General features: G+C 37.3%; 1 pseudogene; it reads right to left on the reverse strand.

Moving 5' to 3' along the window:
* Positions 1–8,211: 8,211 nt before the first annotated feature.
* Positions 8,212–20,331, reverse strand: LOC114023794 (annotated as a pseudogene).
* Between the last annotated feature and the right edge of the window lie 4,542 nt (positions 20,332–24,873).

A 24,873-nucleotide genomic window follows, 5' to 3' on the forward strand; every position in this document is an offset into this window, starting at 1 on the left:
ACCATAAGCCTCGGCCTCCCAGTAGCAGAGATTTCAGGCATGTTCCACCAAACCTGGCCATCACCAGTTATGTGAAAAAGCTGATCTGATGGTAATCCATCCTCCTTATTCCTTGCTTACCTCTTCTTGGAGCCTGCACTGGGACCCTTGACTTTTTGATAGGGGAGTTTTGGCCTTTACTTGCAGGCATCTATGACCCTTCCCTGGCATTTCCAAACCAGCACTCACTTCTAGCTCTCCTCAATATGTTGTCTTCCATTATAATACAAAATCCTTTAGATCAGAACCTGTCTTGCTTGTATTTGTATCTTTAGTACTTTCTTAGCACAGTGTCAAGCACATAATAAATGTTTAATAAATGGTTTATCAGTTTCAATCAACAGAAAGGAGTCCACAAACCACAATATATAAATAACTCAAGTGAAAATATAACAGAAGGCAACATCTTACCCAGTGTCTGCTTCTTATCTCTGAAGAGAAGAAGAAAGGGCAGAAAAAAGAGTGAAACAAGCTTAGAAGCAAAGCCCTCATGAAATGGCTTTCCCAAAGTTAATTTATGGAAATGAATAAGGAGATTGGATGTGGCCTGCTTAATTAGGAAGAGATGATAATGTGGCCTTTCTTGAAGGAGGTTTCACCTCACTTTAGCTCCTCTTTAGCACCATTATGGTTGATGAGTTTATTTTCAAGTTAAAAAAATAGTTTCTTCATGAGATGAATCAAGTCCAGAAAAGGTGATTTAATTTGAGCTTGAATCCACCAGGTGTTTAATACAGTCAAATCTCATTATAAAGCATTTTCCTAACCTAAGATTCAGTTTTACCACACCTTCAATCATGTTTCCCAGAAAGATAGTGATGTTTGGTGTTCTAAAATGATGTTTCTTCTCTCACTACTAGGATCTCAGAAGCCCGTAAAGGTGGAGAAATTCAATTTTGTTCAAACCTTAATGTTTTGTTTATGTGATGTTTGCTTCTGTACTAACATTTGGCATAGTGAAAGAAGGAAGGAAAACTGCATGTTTGGACTCCTGAAGGAAACTGACGCTTAGAATGTGTCATTTTGCAAAAAATAAAAAAATAATAAAACAAAACAAAAACGTGCCATCTGCCAGATTATCTCAGATGTGGACAATTAAAATCAAGAAAAGGGCTATCTGTCTTTGTTAAGCCGAGTGGATGAACCTCCTTGTGATTTCAGTTTTCCAACCATGGACACTACCTGGGATCAGATCAAAGTTCTAGGTGATAAACTTGAAGAAAGGGGAAGGGTAAAAGGACGGGGAATCCCAGTGAAGACAAAATTTGAGTTCAGGAGGAGGGAAGCAAAGGAAACAAGACAAAGCTAGGAAGTTATGATCTGCAAGAGGAGCTAGAAAGTTCTAGATGATAGAGTAGTAGTAATGCATATAGTTCTGACAAGGCTTATGGTAAGTAAATAAAATCAAAGTCTGAATGGCCTATGATAGAGTGAATGAATGCTGAGTACCAGCTCTGGACCATCATCTCAAGCTGGCAAAGGATGAGGCACACCCACTACATCTGGAACAAACACTCCTCTCCTCATCTCTGAATCCTTGGAGACATAGGTCCTCTAGTCCTCGCAAGCATGTCTTCATTATCCTAGATGGATATGAGTTCCCATTAGGGTAGGCTTTCTACTACCTCTGACTGCCTGAGTCAAGGGATTTTACATAGTTCTGAGGCCCTATAGATGGTAGCCGATAACTGCAGTGAAAGGTAGATGAAGGCTGGGCTGAATTTACCCTTGGTACCAGTTCCTCCAGTATTAGAAGTGATAAATCCATTCAGTGATAGGAATTAAGAGATTTTCCTCGTGCTCATATTTGGTATAGCCACCTCTCAATTCTTTAGTAGCTGGTTAACCAATCAATGGATTTTACTCCCTAATGGCTTTTTCTTCATCTTCCAGTTTGCAAAAGGCCTCATAATAAGTTAACAGTAGAATTGGAACTAGAACTTAGGTTTTCTAACTTCTTCCTTCTATTCTAATGTTCCTTCTATTACCATACATACATTTCTCTATGTTGTGCCTCACATTGTTATTTTATGTGTCAGTCTTGTCTCTTGAACTAGATTTTAAGTTCTTTAAGGGCAGATAGCAATTTGTATAATGCTTTGAGATTTGTAAAGCACTTTGCAAATATTATCTCATTTTACCCTCAGTTTTCCCCATCTGTAAAATAGGAATAAAGATAGCATTTTCGTTCCAGGGTTATCGTGAGGATAAAATGACTTGCCCGAGGTCATAGAGCTAGTACATTTTGGAGGTCACATTTGAACTTGGGACTTTTTGACTCCAGGCCCAGCACTCTAACCACTTCATCACCTACCTGCCCACGTTTTATGCTGCTTCTACATCCAACACACAGTCGACATTTAAAAAAATACTACTGACATTTTAAACAATACTAAAAACCACAAGTAAAGAATTTAACCAATTTCATACTCATTCTGTGAGATACTTTCCACCGTGAAGTTTTCTTTTCCCATATGGAAAAGTAAAATATAAAAATAATATAAATAAAAAAGTAAAATAAAAAGTAAAACATAAAAAATAAAAATCACAAAAGTAAATAACATAGGTTACAAGATGAATTCCAATAATTTGAAAGCTTTTTTTTAATGTTTCTGTTTCTAAATAGGATATTAGCCTACTTTCTCTTGATCTCTGATAGCTTCTCATTGGCAGGCTAAGCCTGGATTCTCAAAGGTTATATAACTAAGGAATCCAAGGTCTGCATTTCTTGCAAAGATCCATTTATAGATCCCACATAAACACGGCAGAGAAGAATCATAAGATCATATATTTAAACTGGAAAAGTTCTTAGAGACCATCTATACCAGCCCCCTCTTTTTACAGATAAGGAAACAAAAGTCTAGAGAAGTTAAGGGACCTGCCCAGAGTCACAGAGGTACTAAGTAACAAAGGTAGGATTTGCACCCAAGCCCTCTCAATCCAGAGACAGCACTCTTTCCCTTTTTTACTTGCATCAGTGAGGAAATACACAGAGATGAGATCACAAATCTTTAAAGCATTGAAATATTGCACAGATCTACATTTTTCCCATCAAAGAGACTAAAATAAGGCCTAAATTATTTAAAGCTTCCTTTGTTTAACAATAATACCCAAAAAACCATCATTTTAAAAATCTTGTTTTATTTATTTAAAAAAAATTTTCTCCATTAAATATTTTTTTCTTTCTAAATTTTACATGTAAACTCTGAACTTCTAAAGGAAAGGCTATCCAAAGTTTTAACTAAAGCAATAGTGATAACAAGGCTCTACCATCAAGTGTGTTAATTATTTATTCACACCGGTGGTTCACAACTGATTAACAAAACCTATTAAGGCCTTCCCTTGAAGACCTTGCTGTTGACATGCATTTGCAGCTGTTGTTGGTTTTTTTCCAAATTAGCACATTATGTGTTTGGAAAACAGACAAAAAACAGCTGCACTGTCTGAATGCATTCATTACGTACTCTTTTCAAAATGCCATTTAGCGCTATAGCTAAAGGATGAAGGCAGAATCCAATGCAGTTAAGTCTGCTTTTAGTACAACCTGGAGGCCCAGGGTAGACAGAAGACAAAGGGGAGTTTATTTGAACGTCAGCCTTCAATTTGCACTGAGTTGTAGAGGAAGGGATACTGCTCCTCCGTGGTTTCTCCATTTCTTCCTGGATAACCCAAGGTTAGACTGTTTGTAAAATGCCTTTGTGTACTTCGGCCAAGTCACTGACCCTCAGTGTTCTCATCTGTAAAATGATTGGGGGTTGGACTAGAAGGCCTCGGAGGTCCCTTCTAGTTCCAGAACTAGCATTGTATGGTCCTCCAAAGATGACAAAAAAATGCGAGGAATTTTCCCTGGGCTTCAATATTTATTCAAATATACAATTCACTGATTATGCAATTTTGAATATTTTATTAGATTTACAAATCTTCCTATTGTCTTTGTCTTTGGGATTTTTTTTTAATGTTGAAAAACTTTTTTTTTAAATGTTCTTTGAATATAAAACCTTCTTTTAAAGTAGCTACGTGTGTTCACAATAAACATCTAGAATTTATATAATACTTTAATATTTGGAAAGCAGTTTAAATATTTTATCTCATTTGATGCCTACAACAACTCTATGAGGGTCTATTATTATTATGGGGTGTATTATTATCATCTCCATTTCACAGATAAAAAAACTGAGTCACAGAGAAGTAAATGACTTGCACAGGGTCACACAACTAAAGAAGTTTCTGAGAGGGATATGAATTCAGGTCTTTCTAACATCATATCCTGCAATCTACCCACTGGGACACCTAGCTGCTTATTTATATCGGTCATAGGCTCTCTCAATTTGAATAGGTTTTGTGATCCTCACTATTAAGGTGAAAGGTGGAAAATCACTTCTTCCTGTGGGTCAATTGTCAATAACCTGAACTGGACCCTCTATCTCACACCTCTAAGCACTGATTCACACAGTCTGTCCCCCATGCCTGTAGTTCACTCCTTCCTCATCTCTTCCTCTCACATTCTTTGACATCCTTCCTCAAAGAAGTCTTTCCTGACTCTTCCAGTTGATGGCCCCTCCTTCGTAATGCACACATAATGGCCCTCCACCAAAATGTAGACTATTTTAGGTAAGTGGGAGTGACACCTTTGTCTTTGTATCAGTGCCTTGTATATAGTAGATGCCTAAGAAATGTTTATTGAGTTGAACTGAATTTTACTCCAACTGATCTAGAGTCCTAACACAGACCCGGCTGCGAAAGGGGAAGATATTTTCAGTTTCTCTTTCCTCAGGAACCGAAGAAGCCAGAGGCAAAGTTCTGCAGTAACTTCCTAAATGTTTTCCCTCTCTATCTATTCTCCTCTTTCTCCTCCCACAAGCCTGTATGTTCTGTCCTTTCCTTTTCACTGTGTCATCTCACTTCTTTGGGTAAAAATACTAGAGCACAGGACAGGCAGGCTGAGTAGCAGCTGGAAATTTCTGACAGAACAACACATGTTAAGGACTGAAAACTGCAAATGCAGACTCACAGTAAAGTCTCAGGATCTATGGAGTTGCACAAAGCTATGCACATACTAAAATCTGCCCACTCATCTTCTCAGAGACAGGTGTTATCCAATTAGCATTCCCTGTTTACTTCATGGTTCTTGTCACAAATATGCTTACAAGATGAGACATTCACATCTGTCCATGTCTCTTTATTATCTTAAAGAGACACTGAGTGTTTAAAAGCACCAGTAATACACCAAAATGGCTTAGACCCTTTGATCATGGCCCTCCCTTCACCTAGACTGTTTTTGCTCTCCCTTCAGTCTATCCATATTCTACTCATCCTTCATATGCCTCTTGAAGATCTAAGGCCTTGGGATACCTCTATTAGAATGTTTGTGGGGGGCATAGAGAATCCAGACTACATCTACATGAAGTTCTTAACTAACTCACAACAGGAAAGACAGAAGCTCTCCAGCTTTGTACTGTAGTTAGAGAAATTACAACAGAGACCACTGATCCAACTGCATTGGGTTGATCCAAATGAATACAGTGACTCCACACAACCATCTTCTATCACTGTGCCTTCAGTTCTACAAGAAACAGAAAGTCTCTCAGCCACTCAAAATTCATCTGGTCAATCCAGAAGAAGGTAGCAGAGGATATTGAGTATAAACACTGGACAGGAGAGCAATGGCTACCAGACACTTATTGAATTTGCCAGTAGTAGATTCACTAACAGTGAGATCAATTATTCTATCTATAAATTGTCATTGTTTGCTTTGGAGTAATCTTGAAAAGCATCAAGATTATGTGTATGATGTTCAGTTTCAAGGATGGATAATCCACAAACCTGTATTCTGACATGTGCCAAAAAGAATATGAGCAGACATAGCAAATGGTCCTAACCAATATAAATTCAAGATTCATTCCCTGGCTTTAGAGAACCATTATAGTTGTAGATGCCCTAGTGCTCAGGTCCCAAGGACCCAAAACCATTGTCATTCCCCCTCTCAGAGGGTAGAGGTCATTTATGCCATGAAAGAAATGCTGCTCTCTCACAATAAAATGTGAATGAGACGGTAGTATTTCCACCACGAATATTCTGCTAGGGGAAGTAAATATAACTTTGAACTGATTTTCCCTGTCCTGATTGACCATGGACCATTAATAGTGAGCTTAGCTACGAGATGAAGGTCTACGTGAAATGATATAGGCAGTAAGAGGGGGTACAGTCCTCAGGAAATCAGATTTAGCTCCCTAAATGTCTCCTTACTGTTGAGGAAATGTTACAACTTGCAATGGAATACTAATTGTATTGGACTATATATAACGAATGCTAGGAGCTATGTGGTATAATGAATAGAAAGTTGCCTTTGGAACTAAGAAAAGGTAGGTTCAAGTCCTGACTCTCTTCATACCAGAAAAGAAGTCTGAATTATTATGGTATTAAAAGATAAAATATGTTGATATTATATAATACTGTATATATAGTTTATACATTTCTGAGTTTCTTAAGTTTTTCTGTGTCATCTACTGGCTTTTACATGTCTTCTGTGGCTTCTGCAAAACTCCCTAAAAATTCCCATTTAATTTCTTATGCCAACCCATGATATATTTGAAACTGTGACGGGGAAAGTCACCATGTGAAGAGATAACTGTACTTAATTTGATGGAATTTAATGCCTCGAAGTAGGCTACCCTAAAATGGGGAGCATGTAGCAGTTTTTTTGCTTGTTTTTTATCTTATTACTTCTTTCCCTCCATTCTTTATTCCAGGGGATGATGAAAGCTCCTACCTCCCCCAAGCACACAACCTTTCCTTCTCCTTTATTGCAGCTGTAAAACATCAATTAATCAAAATATTCCAAAAGGGACTACACATAAATGGGAATTTGGGGTCTTCTGTTGAAGAAAAGTGGAAGTGAGTGGGGAAAATACCTCATGAGGTCAATGGTACCACTGAAGCAGTCTTTGAAATAAAAAGTTTAGGAAGAGAAATGCCATCAGTTAACTGACCCCTTTTCTTTTCCCAACTTTTGATTTATGAAGACACTTCTGTGTCTCTGCTGCCACTCTAGTAACACTTGGGGTAGAGACACCTGTTAATTACAGCTATAGCTTACTTTAAAGAATAAACATTCTTAAATATATGTGTGTAAATAGAACCTTTATAAATTATTGATATTTAAAATACACTAGGAAAGCTCACTATTTTCAGAAACTCGTGGGTGCGTTGTTTTGAAATGCAAATAGTCACCCCTTAATTTATCTGTTTTGAGAGTTCTGATTTGCGTTGGGCTTTAAGGGACAAACAAACAAACAAAAAAGAAGGTACTTAAAGATTTCCCAAACATTTGTACTATATTTTGGCTCTTCAGGGGGAAAAAAAAGCACAAATCAACAGCAAAATGACTGCATCTTTGCAATCAGTTCAGTTTATACACTGTTTTAAGCAAACCAGATACAAAGATAGGGATCGGACCTGAGATCTCACTTATATAGCAAACTCCCAAATGAGAAAACTTCCTTTACCAATGGCAGTTAGAACCTTCTCTGCAATATACAGTCTTAGAGAACAGCCCAGAACACTGAGGCTAAGTGAGTTACCCCAGGTCCCAGAGCTAGTAGTTGTCAGAGAGAGGACCTGAATCGAGATCTTCCAGATTAAGGCTAGTTTTCTATCCATCATATCCATTGATAGCCATTGAAATTTTTTTTGAATAAGCCATGCAACTACATTATAATAAACCTCTCAATGAAAACAAGATAGTAACAACAAACAACCCATTAGGCAGAATAAGGAAATACCTGAGATTTACAACCTCTATATGACAAAATTAAACTGGGCACTGGTTTCCACATTTTAAAAAAACATTCTCAATGGTTATCATGAATGAATTTGATGTGATCAGGGCCTGAGCAGCTAGTGTTGAGAAGTGTTCAATGCCAAGAACAGGAAAATGTAGAAAGTAGACGACCAAGGACTGACTGCACGCAGTTCAGTTACTAAAAATGACAAGAGGTAAATTGTCTGGTGTGGTTGTACAGAAATGATTTTCTTTCACCCCTTCCTTGATGCAGGTTCTGGATCTGGGAACACAGACGTTAATGACCACTCAGTTGGTGGGATGTTTATCTTGATGAATATCAATGAGGGCAGGGCTCTACAACTGGTAAGGCTTCTGTACTGATGGATCTTCTAAAAATCACCCCTTGGCTTTTTGTGTAACTATAGATAAGGCCCATGTCGATTTTATTCTTCTTCCTTTAATGGCCACTCTGATGACTCCCTGAAGAAGTGAAGGAAGCAGCCTTTCAGGGTTTTACCCCCTGCACAATTCCATCCAGATCCTGTGTCTTCATGGCTAGGTTCATTCTCCTGATAGTGAAAGTCTGGAGATATCACTTTCTGTACCATCGCCTGCTTCTTTTTTTTTTTCCCCTAATGAGTTGATCCTAAACTCCATCCAATGCACTTCCTGAAGTAACTGAAGGTTTCCTGAAGAGTCATTTGGCTTCTTTAAAATTTTAGTTCCTACAATAATTTTTGGCATTAGAGTTTCACCAACTCAGCTAGTTCCCACTTGGCGTCTGGCATCTGGGGTGGTGCAGCCTTGTTGTGCTTCACTATGTTGGACAAAGGCACAAAGATGGAGCCTATATTGACTCTTAAACTAGGTATTTAAAAGGATTATTCACATTGCCTTTGCTTTATTGAAATATTATTCTACAGCATCCCTTTAGCAAACAGCCAACGTGAAATGATACTGTAATTCAATTTTCAAATATTGATTTTTTACAAATATGTGCAAACTTATATACAATATTATGCATATTCCCCATGGAGAGACAGATAGACCTGTATACAGTGTGGATAGCAGTATGTTTGATATCTTTCAATAATACACTTGCTATAGTTTTCTGTGCACAAGGTAAAGGTAAGAATTAACATCATGCTTTCAATTCCAACCCATTGCCCCACATACTGATCAAAGCTCTGTACTTATGTCGTGTTTGGACTTCTATTGTGGGTTTTAATTTTGGTTTTAAAATAAGAACTCAACAGTTAGCATTGAGAAAAGTACATTTCCTTTCTATTCTGAAGTAAACAAATATGTTACTGAATTTGATTGTGTGTGTATTTTTGTGTACTAAGGTTGTCATTGTGCTTCATTTCAAATCTCAGTTCTTTTGTGGGGGGGTGGGGTGGGTAGTATTTCCTTCTGGAAAGCATAAATCTACCAAAAGCAAAACAAAGAAGGAAAAGAAAGACTGATTTTTTTAAAGCAAGAATGTCAACTCTATTTATAGGGAAATTTAATTGGTTGCAAATATTGAGTCAGATTTTACAACACCCAGGTTAGTGTCTTATGGTGAGTAGTTTTGAAAACTGTGTTAACTCTTTCACTTAGTGCACCATTTTGATACACTGAATTTGAAGACAATTAATGGTCCCCTTGTGGCTTGAAAGAGTTAAATTATCACCTTATTTTTCTGTAAATACAATACTATTTTAATCTCCCTGAGATCACACAGTGGTTTTCATTTTTTTAAATCTATTGCAATTCTTCTATCAGAGTTTTTACAAATTAGTTGTGCCTAATTGGGTACTATGAACCCAGTGTGTTCTTAATAAATAATAATTGATGAAAATTATGATGATAATGATAATGATGTCCTATTGCATTTTAGGCTCTTTCTCTTTCATATGCTGTTTTCTTAGGAAAATTCTAAGCTGGAAATCCTGGGTTGTTCATCTTATTAATATGAGATTTTAAAAATCATTTTAAGATGTACATGCCACAGCTTTTGTTTCATACAAATATACACACACATGAATAAGAATAAATAATATACTTGTGATTTTACTAGTACAGGAAACTCACAGATAACGAAACTCCATCTATCAGATCAGATAAGTACTTTCTCTGAAATCTATAGTCTTAGAGAATTGCCTGGAAAATTTGGAGGTTAAATTGCTCTGGATCATCAATTAGAATATACCAGAGGCTGGATTTGAATCCAGGACCTTCAGTCTTTGAGGGTATTGCTACATCCACTGTGCCACACCCAAACTTATCTATCTATCTATCTATCTATATTTATCTTTATGAAGAGAGAGACAAACACAGCGAGACAGAGACAATGGTATATGTAGCATTATGGATCTATCTCTCTATCTCTGTTCTCTTCTCTCTCACTGTCTCTGTCTCTGTCTCCATCTCTCTCATCTATAAATATAGATTTAGAGCTGGAAATCAAAGCAAAAAGAAGTTAATGAGCAATTACTATGTGTCAAATACCATGTTAAGTGCTGGGGATACAAATACAAGCAAAACGAAAGACAGTCCCTTCCCTTAAGAAGCTTACTTCTAACGTGTAATGATACAAAAGGGAGCTGGAAAAGACAGGTGGGGAGGGTGTTGAAGTTTGGAAAGTCAGAGACACAGCTAGGAGGAAAATAAACTTTGACTAGTGGGGGTGCCTCTCCAAGTGGGAGTCAGCAGACAAAACTCAACCATGAAAAGGTAGCCAGATTCATGGCACATGGTTTCTATAGGAAATGAAAGCTCAACAGAGGTTCCAGGGTGAGACTACACCAGATACTTGTTCACAAAGTTTGAAAAATCAGCACTATTATGAGGAGGAAGAAAGAAGGAATGTTAAAGTTTAATCTATTCTAACTTAATATACTCTGTCTTACAGTTGAGAAAAATGAGGCCTCGAAAGGTTGAGAGACTTGCCCAAACACACAAGTAGTAGACCCAAAATTAGTTCAAATTTTGAACTAGTAAGAACCTAGTTCAAAGGTCTTATGACTTCAATAACCATTCTGCTGTACTATCCTGCATCCAAAGATAAATATCTATAGGTATGAAAGGTGTTCCAAAGGTCCCAGTGCAGTTTTAAGTTATAAAAGCTCAAAATAGCTTGTATAGATAGATTCAAGTAAGTATGCATTCACCAACATATATTTCTATCTAAGGTTTATGTTTACAGTTACCATTAAGTTCCTTATATCAACTTATAAAAAGTTCAGAAGAGCATCATAATATTGTCACTTTTTCTGATCCTAATCTTAAAAATAGCATTTCAATGTTAAATATGAAATTTCAAATTGAATCACATCAGTAATTGTGAATTACTCAAACAATCTCTTATGCAACACACTACTTCTTAGAGGAAAAAATTTCCCTCATGAGCTGAAAAACAACTATGCCATTTAGTACTATTTATGATACACATAGCTGCTATACAATAGGACAAATTTTGTTTCCCTGCCTATTGACTGCTAAAATCAAGTTGGGAAATGTCCCCAAAAAAGATTGCTCTAAATGTCTTCAGAATGAATGTTGTGTAGTGATGTGTGTATATTTACAATAACTTTGCCAAGGAAAATTTCTCAGCTTGAGTTCCTTGAATATACCCTTAAAGATATTGGAAGATTCATTTCATTATGTTGCAGGATATGCTAAACCTATGAACCACAGTGTCATGTGAAATGGAAAAGAAGGAATAATGACATATGAATGCAATAACTCTAGTTGTGACTCAAAAAGGTCAGGCATCTGAATTAAAACTCAGTTGTTTAACCATTTGCCCAATCCCAAACATCCAAATATTTAGAAACATGTCTGTGATTAACTAGATTTTTCTTCATGGGGAAGGATATTTGGCATCCCATAAACATACCTTTCATCTTTGGATAAATCCAATCAGCTCTAAATCTTATTTCTTTAACATTTTACCCATCAAGTCAACTCAAGTCAACAGCAAACATTTATTCAGTGCTTATTTTTGTTATTATTTTATTCAGTGCTTTGTGGCAGGTACCACACTAGGTTGCAGAGTGGATATTGGGCCTGAGTTATTCATGAGTCCAAATTTGACCTCAGACATTTACTAGCTGTGTGACCCTGGGCAAGTCACTTAACCCTGTTTGCCTCAGTTTCCTCATATGTACAATGGTTTGTACATTGACATTGATTTGGAATGGTTTGCCATTTCCAACATCTTTGCCAAGAAAATCCCAAATGGGGTCACAAAGAATTGGACACAACTGGAACAACTGAACTATAAAAAATACTTGGGATAAAAAGAAGGCAAAAAAAATGTTCTTTCTGCCCTCCAAGAATACAACACATAAGCAACTACATAAGTATACAAGATACATTCAGAATTGATTAAAGGTAATATCAGAAGAGACATCTGCTGTAGAGGGTAGTTGCAGAAGGTGGAAGGGGTGGAGGGACTGGGAAAGGACTCTTGTATAAGATAGGTTCTTTCTCACTCTCTCCAATCCAAATGGCATGCAACTGGCTTCAAGCCCTCATCATTTTACACTTGGATGAAGGAAATGTTTTCTTTGCTGATATCAGTATGTACAATTCATCCGGTATTCCATGGGGATTTATTTTCCTTAAAGGTACAGTATTTTCAACATGCTTTTCCTTGGCCTGATAAAGTTTCTGTAGCATCCCTCTTTCTCTTTTCTATACAGTACAATATATTCAATTGGAAAGATAGAGGATTAATGGGAGGGTGTTCCAGGCAAAGATAACATTTGTGAAGACTTAGATACAAAAATGAGAACTCATTTCAATTCATCCTCCTGTATATTTCAATATTCCAACGGCCAAATGAACTCATCAATCAAAGTTAGTGTCTCCTGTGGTGCAGATCATCACCCATCCGAGCCTTCTTAACCTTTGCTGCTCTTGTTCATATCTTCCCACAAATCTTCGGCAAGAGCATACACAAAACATACCAGGGTCCTTCCCCTTCAACCCTTAACGTGATGAGGTTATAAATAAAGTATATGCAGATGGGCCATGATTGTTATTCTTCTTTGCTTTGTAACCAGGCAGTTCATGCATCTTTAAGTAATATATTTTATACTATTTGCAAAAAAATTCATCATAGCTAAAGCCTACTTATGTCCACCATCATCTCTGAATCACCCTCTGGGTGACCCCAAAATTTTATTCCAAATGTTAAAAAGATAAGTTGGGATGCTTAGGTCATTGAAAATGGTATACAATTTCCCAAATGCATTCCATAACACTATCTTCCACTTCTTCAACTCTGGGCCTGGCACAATGTCCAAGAACTAAATATCTAACTATATCACAGTATAAAGAAGAAGCAACCTTCATCCACTTGAAAAAAAAAAAAACATTGAATGAGTACAGATTTTATTAATAAAGTTTTGTCATGTTTTAGGGTTGGTATACTACAATGTCATCCACAGAGAGGAACATAAAAATCTTCCATGATTAGGCCCTGCCCTAACTAGCTAACATTATTTCCTTTCCCAACAGAAACCCTACCATTCAATCAGACCAACTTATTTATTGTCTTGAGTTTTCATTTTTATATCATTTTTGTATTCACTTGTGTTTTTATCCTTGCCTAAAATGTTCTCCATCAATCCTCCACCTATCCAAATCCTACCCATCCTTCTTTCCAAGTCTAGTTCAACTTCCATTTCCTCCATGAAAACTACCCTGACTACTTCTGTCATTATAGATTTTCCTTCTTTTCTAAACTCTTATAAAAATACACAGTGCATAACACAGAATTTAACACTTAATTATGTACTGTCTACACTATCTTATAATTTCATAGACCGCTGGAGTTGGAAGAGATCATTGACACTATGCAATCCAACTGCTTCATTTTACATATGAATATATGTGTATATACACACATACATATATACATAATATATATACACATATAGGTAACATACACACATATACATGTATGTATATATATACACATATGTGTGTATATTTGTATATTTTCCATGCTGTACCCCCAAACAGACCTATTATTTCTTTGGTATCTGGTGTTCCCAATGAACTTCTATTAATGTTTAAATTCATATTGTTACTTGGGGCCCTAAAAAGTTAAGCAATTAGGCCAAGGTCTATAATCAGTATAGTTAAGAGCAGGACTCTTGACTCTAATGCCTACAGCACACTGCTTCTTAAATACCTTGTGTGAGAGACAGAAGACAGAGACAGAGAGAGATGGAGGCAGAGACAGGGACAGAAAGAAAGAAAAGCTCCTTGAATATTCTTCTTTATTGAAAGTCCCAAGTTACTAGCTACACAACAAAGATCTCCTACATTCCTTTCCTCCAAGATACAAATACACAGATTGACCAACAACTCCTGGCCTTTCCACAACAACCACACAAATTGTCAACTCTAAGTAAATGATATTATTTCATATATGTATGCCTTCTCAAGTAAACCAAAAACACCTTGAAGGCAGGGACCACATGCTCTATTTCCTTTCTGTTCGCTGTAGAATTTGGTCCAGGGCTTAGAACATTGTAGGGTCCCACTAAATCTTTGTCGTTGGTATTTTTTTCTGGAAATTTGACTCATTCACATTTATCAAATTGATATTATTTACACATATCCTCTTGTATTATTGATGGAGGTGGGTGCTATCTTCTTTTACATGGATATTTCATAAGCTTTGGTTTTCTCAAGCTCAGGAAGCACTTCAAAAAACATACAACTCTATAAGTGGTATGTATTCTAGTATTGCTTTTTATTGTATGGTGAATCTAGGTTAATATGCTCCTCTCTTATTTCTAGTTCCTTCAAAAGATCTGAAAACACTATTCACTAACAATATGAACTCTCAAAGTTAGGTTATTTACAATGTATTTATGTATGCATCGTGTAACTAAATAACTGTTTGCTTATGGTACTAGATGTGATGGAAGAAGACATGAATATTTTAAAGATTCCTATTCAAAGACCTATATTTTCTTTTATATGCTATGAACTATATATAGAAAGAATGAATAAATTGTTGTGACAGAAAAATTTTGCAATAAATTGCATTTCGAAAGGAACTAATATAGCCCTCTTTTTTCTTTATTAGGTGGCATCTGCCTTGAACATAATTGATGCTAAATAAATGTTATATAATCATGACTAGTGTTCAGTTGTGTATACCTGTTGATGGACCAATTAGCTGTCTTCCTTTAATTTCACTTCATCTAGCATTTGTTCAGGTTTTCCAAACCAGACCTTTGCCCTAAATTCTTTGTTGCCTTCAAAAATTCCACTATGTGCTTCATCTCCTATCCTTCATCATTCACTACTTCTTGTTCATTTAATATTTAAAGGATTACATACATCTAAACATTTACTAAGTCTTATCAATTCTGCTTGTGCAGCATCTCTCACATCCATCCCTGTCTTTTCCACTTTAACCACACTACATCTGGTCCTCTTCAATGATTACTGGAACTATCCTAATAGCCAGCTCATAGATCTTCCTAGTCCTCTTATCCCTCTCTCCAATCCATCTTTTACTCTGTGGTCAAAGTAATTATCCTAATAGATCATATTATTCAAGTCACTACTCTGCTCAGTTCAGTAAATATTTGTTGAATGTAAATTGTACTCAGGAGCTTTTAATGTCCTACTAGAGTCAAATCTCCTTATCCTTGCTTTCAAGGCCTTCCGTAAACTTGTCCTAATTTGGGCTTCTGTAAAAATAGGACATTGGACTACAGAACCTCAAGTCCACTTCCATTCACATATTTATGGCCCTCTGATTAATTCCACATTTCCATCTTTAGCTCACACTATTCTCTTCATATACTATACATCTGCCAAACTGCACTACTCACTTGCCATACTGGTCTTGCCTTCTTCAAACTCCATGCCTTTCTTTATGCCATCCCTGCTAAATGAAATGGGCTCTTCCTGTTCCATCTCCACCCATTAAATTTCCTCCCTTTATTCAAGGTCCAAGTCAGGTATTACTCCTTTCTAAAGCATTCTCTGATCCTCTTACCTGAAAGTGATCTTTCCTTTCTCAAATTTCCCTGGTACCTTTTCTGGAAATTTGATTCATTTGAATTTATTGAATTTATCTCAATGAAACTTAACATATCCAATCTTATATCATTGGTAGTTTCATCAGTGCTCCTCCCTTCCTAAATGGTAAAAGCCATGAGAGTAGGGTCTGGGTTTCGTTTATTCTTTTATTCCCAGTGCATAACACAGTACTTTGAATATAGTGTATATTTAATAAACATCTGTCAAATTTAATTAGACAAAATCCTTGATACAATTTCTTATCTTCTTCTTGTAGGTGAGACAAAGAGATGTGGGATCAATGATAAGATAGGATGAATCAGAATTTGTTAAATAACTCTGTGCAAAAAATAGTCCTCATTGGGTCAATGTAATAGACAAATCTTCAGAGCAATGCACCAGAAATCTGTTCTTCATTCTATGCTGTTCAACACTTTTATCAGTGATTGGAATGAGGCTACAGCAAGCATAAATAAGGAATACTTATAAAATTTGCAGATGGTCTGAACCTTGGAGGCAGAGTTAAAATAATAGATGACAGAATTATGTCTAATAATGGAGTCATTGTCCCACTATATTATTTCCTGTTCAGATGACATTTGAAATATTTAATTCAACTCTGTATGCTATATTTTAGGAAGGACATAGACAAACTAGAGTGTGTCCTTAGAAGAGCAACCAGGGATGTGGGGAGGAAGGGTATATGGGATGAAGACCATGCTGTATTAGTTGAGGATATTTATCTTGCTAAAAAGAACTCTTGGTGGGACATGTCTGTTTTCAAGTATATGAAGTTTTAACATAGCAAAGAGAGAATATACCTGTTCTACCAAACTTCAGAGGGAAAAACTTAGAGCACTAGGTAGAATCTGAAGAAAAATGGTTTGGCCTTGATATCAAGGAAATAATCCTAATATGCATAGTTGTCCAGGAGTAGAATGTCTTGGAAGGTAGTATTCTACCCTTCTCTTCTAGTTTTCGAGCAGAGGCTGGATGAGTCTTTGCTGGTTGTTTTATCCAGGAAAACTGTGGTATCTTCCAACTACGCAATTCTATGATTCCATTCACTGATTTGAATTCTCAATATCTGTAACTACAATCCTGATGTAAATACTCATCACTTTATGCCTGGATTAAGACCAGTAGTTAGTCTCCTCCTACTTCTCCACTTCTCCAAAACATTTTTACCCATAGCTGTGAGGATATGGGTTTTTTCTGAGAAAAAGATTGTGAAAATTAGAATTCCAGAAAGTCATATAGCGATTGTAGTCATGCTTTCATGGAATCTTATTGCTAACAACTCATTCGGGCCATGAAAAACTTAATCCCAGCAGTTTAAATCCTGGGATATTTTGACTTAACAGCTACCCTTGTGGCTTCAACTTCATCTTCTCTCTATCGAAACCACTCACCTCCTTCATTTTAGTTTCTGGTTCATTTTGCTTCCCTAAAATGAAAGTCATTGAAAACAGATTGATTAAAAAAAAATAAGGCAGAAGTGCAATGGATGATATGGAGCTATATGTGAATATTAAATTCAACCTGCATTTAATCAAAGGATAAGGCAATTAGATTTAAAGGAGAAAAATCTAAAACTATAAGGTTTGCTAGCTACATGATATGTGAAGTCTTATTAAATAGAAATTCTTATCTATAGACATACTGTGATGTTAGAGTGTCTTGTACATGAGCTACTTGTTTCATTTTTTTTCTTGAACGAATTACCGTATCCATATTCACACTCATTTTCTGTCTTCCAGAGTTGCCTTACACTTCAAATTTGTTACTTCGTGAATGTCTTTTAGGGATTGTTGTAAGGACTAAATTCCATGAAATTTTGCATATAAATGTAATGTGGGTGTGTGCACATGTGCATGTGTATGGCAATATAGTCACTGTTAACACTACGTACCAGGCTACAGCATTTGTTTTTTTTTCCTTTGAAGCATTCTCTATTCCTTATGGTAGTATTAGGAGATCAGTTATTACTGGCATACCAATTCCAAAAAGAGAAAACAAAGTTCACAGAGAAACCAAAATCATTTACCTGTGTTCAAAACACCTTGTGCCCTTAATATTCTAGGGAACTACAGTTAATTCTCTCCAGATAGCTTTTTGAATTTTTTTATGGAAATTGTGCATGTTACTACTCCAATTAATCTTCATCATCATCATCATCATGACTTTCATGTACATAGTAGTTGTACACTTCTCATACATTTCCTCATTTGATCCAACAACTTAGAAAGGTGAGTAATGTATACCTGCTTATCATGATCCCCATTTTTATGACACACTAATATTCTTACCAGTTTGGTACCTTATCCACGCTCACATACCTAGTAATTGGTGAAGCTAGGACTGGTACCCCAGACTTAGAGATCCAAATTTGTGTGCCTGATACCACACTGCCAATTATTTGAAAAAATTGACCAAAAAAAAAATAGATACCTTCAAAAGACAGGAAATAAAGATCTTAAAAGGAAAAAAATAAGCATAGTAAAAAGGTATTGGAACACAATATTTTACACACTGACAATTCACAACTTAGTGTTACATAAACTGTATATGACCATAATCTTGATTAGCATGGGGATTTTAAGACTCAGGGAAGGCTAAGTTCAGTTAGTTGGTCAACAAGCATTTATTAAGTGTTTATTATGTGCTAGATATTCTGCTATGTTCCAGGGATACAAAAATTAACAGACACATATGCTCAATCAGTCAGTAAACATTTATTAAGCATCTACTATGTGCGAGGCACTGTGCAAAGTGCTGGGCATGCCAGGAAACATAAAGGGCAGCCCTTGCTCTTAAGGAGCTCACCAAGGAGAATGCAATCGAGTAGGGAACACAGCATGTAACTATCTAGGTACACATGCAAGATACAGAGAGACTATACGAAGGGAATCTGAAAGGGGAAGGCTTTGACAGCTAAGGAAACCAGGCAAGGTAGAGTTGGAGCTAAGTGTTGATCGAAGCCAGAGAAACAAAGAAGTGAAAATATGGATGTTGAGCATTATAGGCATTAAAAAAGTATAAACACACAAGGAGGGGAGATACAGTGTCTTGTTCAAGGAACTGCAAATATGCCAAGTTAACTGGATCTTCAAGTGTGAAAAGGACAATAAACCATAAAAAGGATACAGGAAGGGGCCAAGTTATAAAGAGTTTTAAATGCCAAACAGAGGACTTTATATTTTGATCCTGGAGGTAACAGGGATGGGGGAAATGGATAGCATGATCAGATCTCTACTTTAAAAAAATTTTCCATGACAGGTGTACACAGGACAGATTGGAGTGGAGAATAGATTCTTGAGACCAGGAGATCAATTATAAGGCTACTATAATAGTCCAGACTAGTGGTGGTGAGAGTCTAAACCAGTATTGTGGCTATATAAGTGAAAAGATTAGGAAAACACAGATTAGTTGCTGTCTTTTGTTATCAAAGAGGACTAAGATGGCATCACTATGTTGGGGTCAAGGTATAGTGTGTCTGACTATGGATGATCAGACCAATACAAGCAGAGCTCAGAAGACTCTACCATAGGTCAGGCACAAATAGTCCATATGAACAGTTAGAGTGAAGATGGCTCTAAATTTGTACATTTTATGTTTCTTTTGAGTTACTGTGATTCTACTTTTCTCATAGAGCACAGGGCCTTATTTGATGTGTCAGTATTTCCCATGTGTCACAATCTTTTCCAGAGTTCTTCAGAGAGACCTTGAGAATGACTTTGTATTACTTCTTCTGACCTCTATGTGAGCACTTGCCATATGTGAGTTCTCCATAAAATAGCGTTTTAGGCAAATGTACATTTGGCATTTGCACTATGTGGGAGTTGCACTCTCTGCAGTAGAGTTTGAATGCTTGGCAGTTCAGCTCAAGAAAGAACCTCAGTATTCAGTGTTTTATCTTGCCAAGTGATTTTCAGAATGTTCCTAAGACAATTCAAATGGAAGTGATTCTGTTTCCTGGTATGGCACTGGTAGATTGTCCATGTTTCACAGGCATATGACAATGAGGCCAGAACAGTGGCTTTACAGACCTTCAGTTTGGTAGGCAACATACCTCTTTTCTCTCACACTTTCCTTCAGAGCCTCCCAAAACACTGAGTACTGGCAATATGTGCACCATCCTCATCATCTATGTGTACATCCCTGAAAAGTATACTGCTAAGGTAAGTGAACTTATCTATAGCATTGAAAATTTCTCCATCTGCTGTAACTGATGGTTTCATATACGAATGGTGCGCTGGCCCTCTGTTTTCTTTGTTGCCTCATCTTTTGTTACATCTCAGCTTTAGAGGCTGCATCAAATGCACAATCATCTGTGAACAAAAAGTTACTCACCAACTCTCTTTCTACTTTAGTATTGGCTTATAACCTTTTCAAATTAATTTGCCATCAGTGCAGCAGCTGACCTTGACGTGGTTTTCATCCGTGTCGAAGGTGTCCAACAGCATTGCTGAAAACATCATTCTTAAAAAAAAAAAAAAACCATGGGAGCAAGTACGCAGCCCTGCTTTACTCCATTAGTGACTAACAAAGTATAAGAGCATCATCCATGATCCAGAATCCATGGCATTGTCCATTATCCAGGCAACCAAATTTTGCCATGATTTTCCACAAGCCCTCATGACTGACAGTATCAAAGGCCTTGGTCAGATTGATGAACTTTGTATACAGACCTCTGTTCTACTCCTGGCACTTCTCCTGGAGTTGCTAGTCACACCATATCATCCATTCATTGACCCTTTCAGGTCTACTGGATTTGTTTTTTGTCCATAAGTATGTATATGTTCCATTTATAAATGGTGAGTGAAATCATCTTCGCAAAAGTTTTTGTACTTTTTTCTGTGTATTTCCAGCTCAGAGTGGGATGCCTGACTGCTACACTAAGAAGGCAGGATTAGGTGAAGCAGAGAATTTTTAGGGCACCTTTTCTCACCCCTTCCTCATTCCAGGAAGTGAGCAGTGAAGTCCTATAAAAAGATTGCTCAAACACCCAGAAGGCTGCCTAATCCCACTGCTGCTTCAGTCCAGTGAAAAGACAGCCTTATGGTCTGGGCCACCTGTGTGTAGGGTTGTGACTACAGCTCCCAGTGTATCTGCACCTACTGCTTTGTCACTTGATTTTGAAATAAGTAAAAATGGTAAAATGGAAGAGGTGATCGTATTTTGATTTGCACATAAATTGGATTTATTAAGGCAGAGTTGAACAAAGTCGTCAGTCTCACTCTCTCTTCCAGAGTCATCAAAGTCCAGTGGCAAGATAAAAGTCAAGACAACTGGTAATGGCTCTGGATGCAGTGCATGACCTTAGTGTCTTCAGCATCTAACCAAGCTCTAAGTGCTCCACGTAGCCTGCTTCAGCCTCCATCGTGGCCATTGGAACAAATTTGTTATTTGCCCATTCTTCCAGGCAAAGTCTTTACATACTTAGGGTAGATACTCCCTATCTCACTGACAGATTTGAGATCCCTTGGTTACCCTCAATCTGGTTTAGTCCATCTACTGAAATAGTTTGCCAGGATGTGACCACTATACATTCTACAGCTTCTTAAAGCCACAGTTGGGTGGATCAGGTGGACACCAAAGGTAGAAAGCATGCCTGAAAAGGACTCAGCAGCCCTCACGCCAGAGGAACTAGCCTTCCCTGAACACCTCTATGTCCCAAGAAAAGCATCCACCCCACGAAAGCATAAGAGAGATGTTGTAAAGGTAGAGACAGCAAGATTTGGCAACTGATCAGATTGCGGAGACAATGAGAGTAAGGAGTCAGGGGAGGAAAAGAGTTCGTGGGCCTGAGGTGACTGTGATGGTGGTAGCTCCTTCGAGAATTACAGGGAAGTTGAAAAGAAGAGAAGGATTTTAGGGGACATATAATGAGTTCCTTTTTGGACATACTGCATTTAAGATGTCTATGGTGATCTAGATCAAGATGTGCAAAAGTTAGTGGAAAATGTAAGAATGTGTCTCAGCAGAGAGACTAGGGCTGAATATGTAAGTGGGAATCATCTGGATAGATATAATCATTGAAGTCATATGCAAAATAGTAGAGTGAAAAGAGAAAGGCATGAAAGACATAGCCTTGGAAGATATTCATGATTAGAGGAAACACACGTAAAAGAGTCTAAAAACTAAGAGTCAGAGAAATAGGAAGAGAACCAGGAGACAGTTGTTGTTGTTCAATAGTTTCAGGCATGTCTGACTTTTTGAGACCCCATTGAGATTTTCTTGGCAAAGATGCTGGGAATGGTTTGTCATTTTCTTCTCTAGCTCATTTGACTGATGAAAAAAACTGAAGCAAAGAGGGTTAAATGACTTGCTCACGGTCACAAAGTCAGAAAGTGTCTGAGGTCAGATTTGAACTCATGAAGGTGAGTCTTCCTGACTCCAAGCCTAGTGCTCTATCCACTGAACTACCTAGCTGCCCTCAGAGGAGAAAAGAAGTAAGCACAGGAGCCACTGAAAACGGCCTTATGTTTTCTTTTTTTTCCTGCCTTTCTTTTCCTCTTTTTCAGAAAGGACTATAAACACCACTGCCAGGCTCTCCTCATGGGCAGGTCCACCCCAGAAGCTCTGAGAGCCAGGAGAGAGTACTTTCATAAAAACCTAGAGAGGAAAAAGTATCCAGAAAGAAACAGTCAATACTGTCAAAAGGTACAGAGAGGTCAAGGAGGATCAGAATTCAGAAAAGGTCATTAAAATCTACAATTAAGAGATGTCTAGTAATTTTCAATAGCAGTTTCGGTTGAATAATAAGGTTGAAAGCCAGATCCCAGAGAGTTTAGAAGTGAATAATGGTGGTAGTAGAGAAACTGTTTGAAGATGGCCTTCTCAAGAAGTTCAGCAATCAAGGGGAACAGAGATCTAGGCCCCAAAGCTAGCAAAGATGATAGAATCAAGTGAAGTCTTTTTTTAAGTATGGGGAAGACATGATTTTATTAATAGGCAGCAGGGTAGAAAGTAGATACAGATTGAAGAAAAGAGAAAGAGAGGATGATAGTGAGGGCACTGCCAGGAGGGGGTGGATCAAATGTGGATTGAAAGAGTTTTCCTTGACAAGAAGAAGGGGCACCTTTTCATCTGAGAGCAGAGTAAAGGAAGAGCTAGTAGAAGAAATCAAAGTGATGTGAAATTACCAGAAGGGGAGAAAAGGTAATGCATAGCAAATGGTCTCAAGTTTTATGATATAAGCTGAGAGGGTGGGAGGAGGAGGTATGGCAGGTGGCTTGAAGAGAGGTAAGATGATTTGAAACAGCAGGGGAATGTTTTCATTGTTTGATAAAACTGAAGATAACATCATGTAGAAAAATAAACCAGGTAGAAAAAGAACATACTTAGAATGAATTTCTAAAAATATTTTACCAGTCTACTGAATTTGTAATGGATCTATCTCTGTAACTGATGTATATCTGGGATACAGAAACCTTTCTATAAACTGCATTGTTTATTTAAACTAAATGAGTTTGTAATACTCAACACATCACATATACTCTGCTAATGAAGTTCTTATAGCATTCAGGTACTCAATTTATCCAGTGGGAGAATCTCTCCCATGTATTCCCCTACTCCCATACACATGTTTGGGTAGGGATAATTGTGGTGGCATTCTCTCAACTGACTGGAATGGGTTTCCCTAATAACAATATTCCATATACATGGAATAAAAGGTGTCAACAAATAGGCAAAGCAAAAAAGTGAAAGAAAGGCATTGTAAAGGGCCAAGATGTGTTGATTCAGTCTCCAAGGTCATCGTAACATTGGTGCATAGCAGCCCTGTGAAGGCAATAAGATAGAGTTCACTGGCCTGTGTGGATACCAGCCTTGAATCCCAACCAATCCAAATCTGATTATGCCTCCAGGGACAAGCAGGATGAACTCTGTGCAGCTACACAGGAATCTCAGCTGAGAGTGGACTGTGTGAGAGATGACCTGACCCACTCTGAGAACATCCTTTACAATGCCACATGAGCAGGAGACTTTCAATGATATATGAGTTTTTCAATGATGTGTGCAAGGTTGGGGTTTTTCAATGTGGGTATCACTCTTGCATTATGTCTTTAGAATGTCCTTCTTTTGTGACTATAGAATACCTTTGTTGCATTGACAGCTTTTCAGTCACATAAGCTATTTCAGTTCAAGTGATAGATACATGAACACCCACATTACAAACAACACATATAAACACATACCATTTTTTCAAGTCCTCTACTCCCCCCCAAATAAAAAAGCAAACAGAATAAGAATCAACGGTAATAATATCTAACATTTATATAGCACTTACTATACGCCATGCACCATGCTAAGCACTGTACAATTATTATATCATCTGATCCTCACAACAACCCTGGGAGGTAGATGCTATTATTATCCCAGTTTTATAGATGAGGAAACTGAAGCAGATAGGGTAAGTGACTTGTCCAGGGTCACACAGTTAGCAAGTGTCTGAGGTCAAGATTTGAACTCAGATCTTCCTGATTCCAGACCGGGCACTCTATACACTGTACACAAACTTGGACATAAACCATTTTCCATCTTTATATAGAGCATCCTTAATATACGTTTGATGAGGGTAGACACATAGGCCTAGATTTTTCTAGCACATAAATTATTTCCCAGTTGTAATTGAGACACTTTTACCATATAATATTTTTTTGCTCAAGTACACTAAAAAGATGCATGAAAAACTTAATGTAAAATGTAAAACTCCCTACCACAAGCACTGTGGCTGAATGAGGCACAGAACTGTGCCATAATATCACAGGCTATATAGCTGATGGAACTTTAGAAATGATCTAACTCCACTTTCATTTTCAAGAGGAGGAAATTGAGTCAGAGAGAGGTTAAACAACTTGCCTAAGGAGACATCAAAGCCAGTATAGGAACCCGGTTCCTTTCACTACTTTAGTTATGAAGCTTTGTTATAGTCAATAGAGTGTTGGCCTCAGAATCAAGAAGACTTGGGCTGAAATCTTCTCTCTGACACATGGCTATATGAC

Source organism: Vombatus ursinus, unplaced genomic scaffold, assembly GCF_900497805.2.
Source record: "Vombatus ursinus unplaced genomic scaffold, bare-nosed wombat genome assembly UNPS02014818.1, whole genome shotgun sequence".
Classification (NCBI taxonomy): domain Eukaryota; kingdom Metazoa; phylum Chordata; class Mammalia; order Diprotodontia; family Vombatidae; genus Vombatus; species Vombatus ursinus.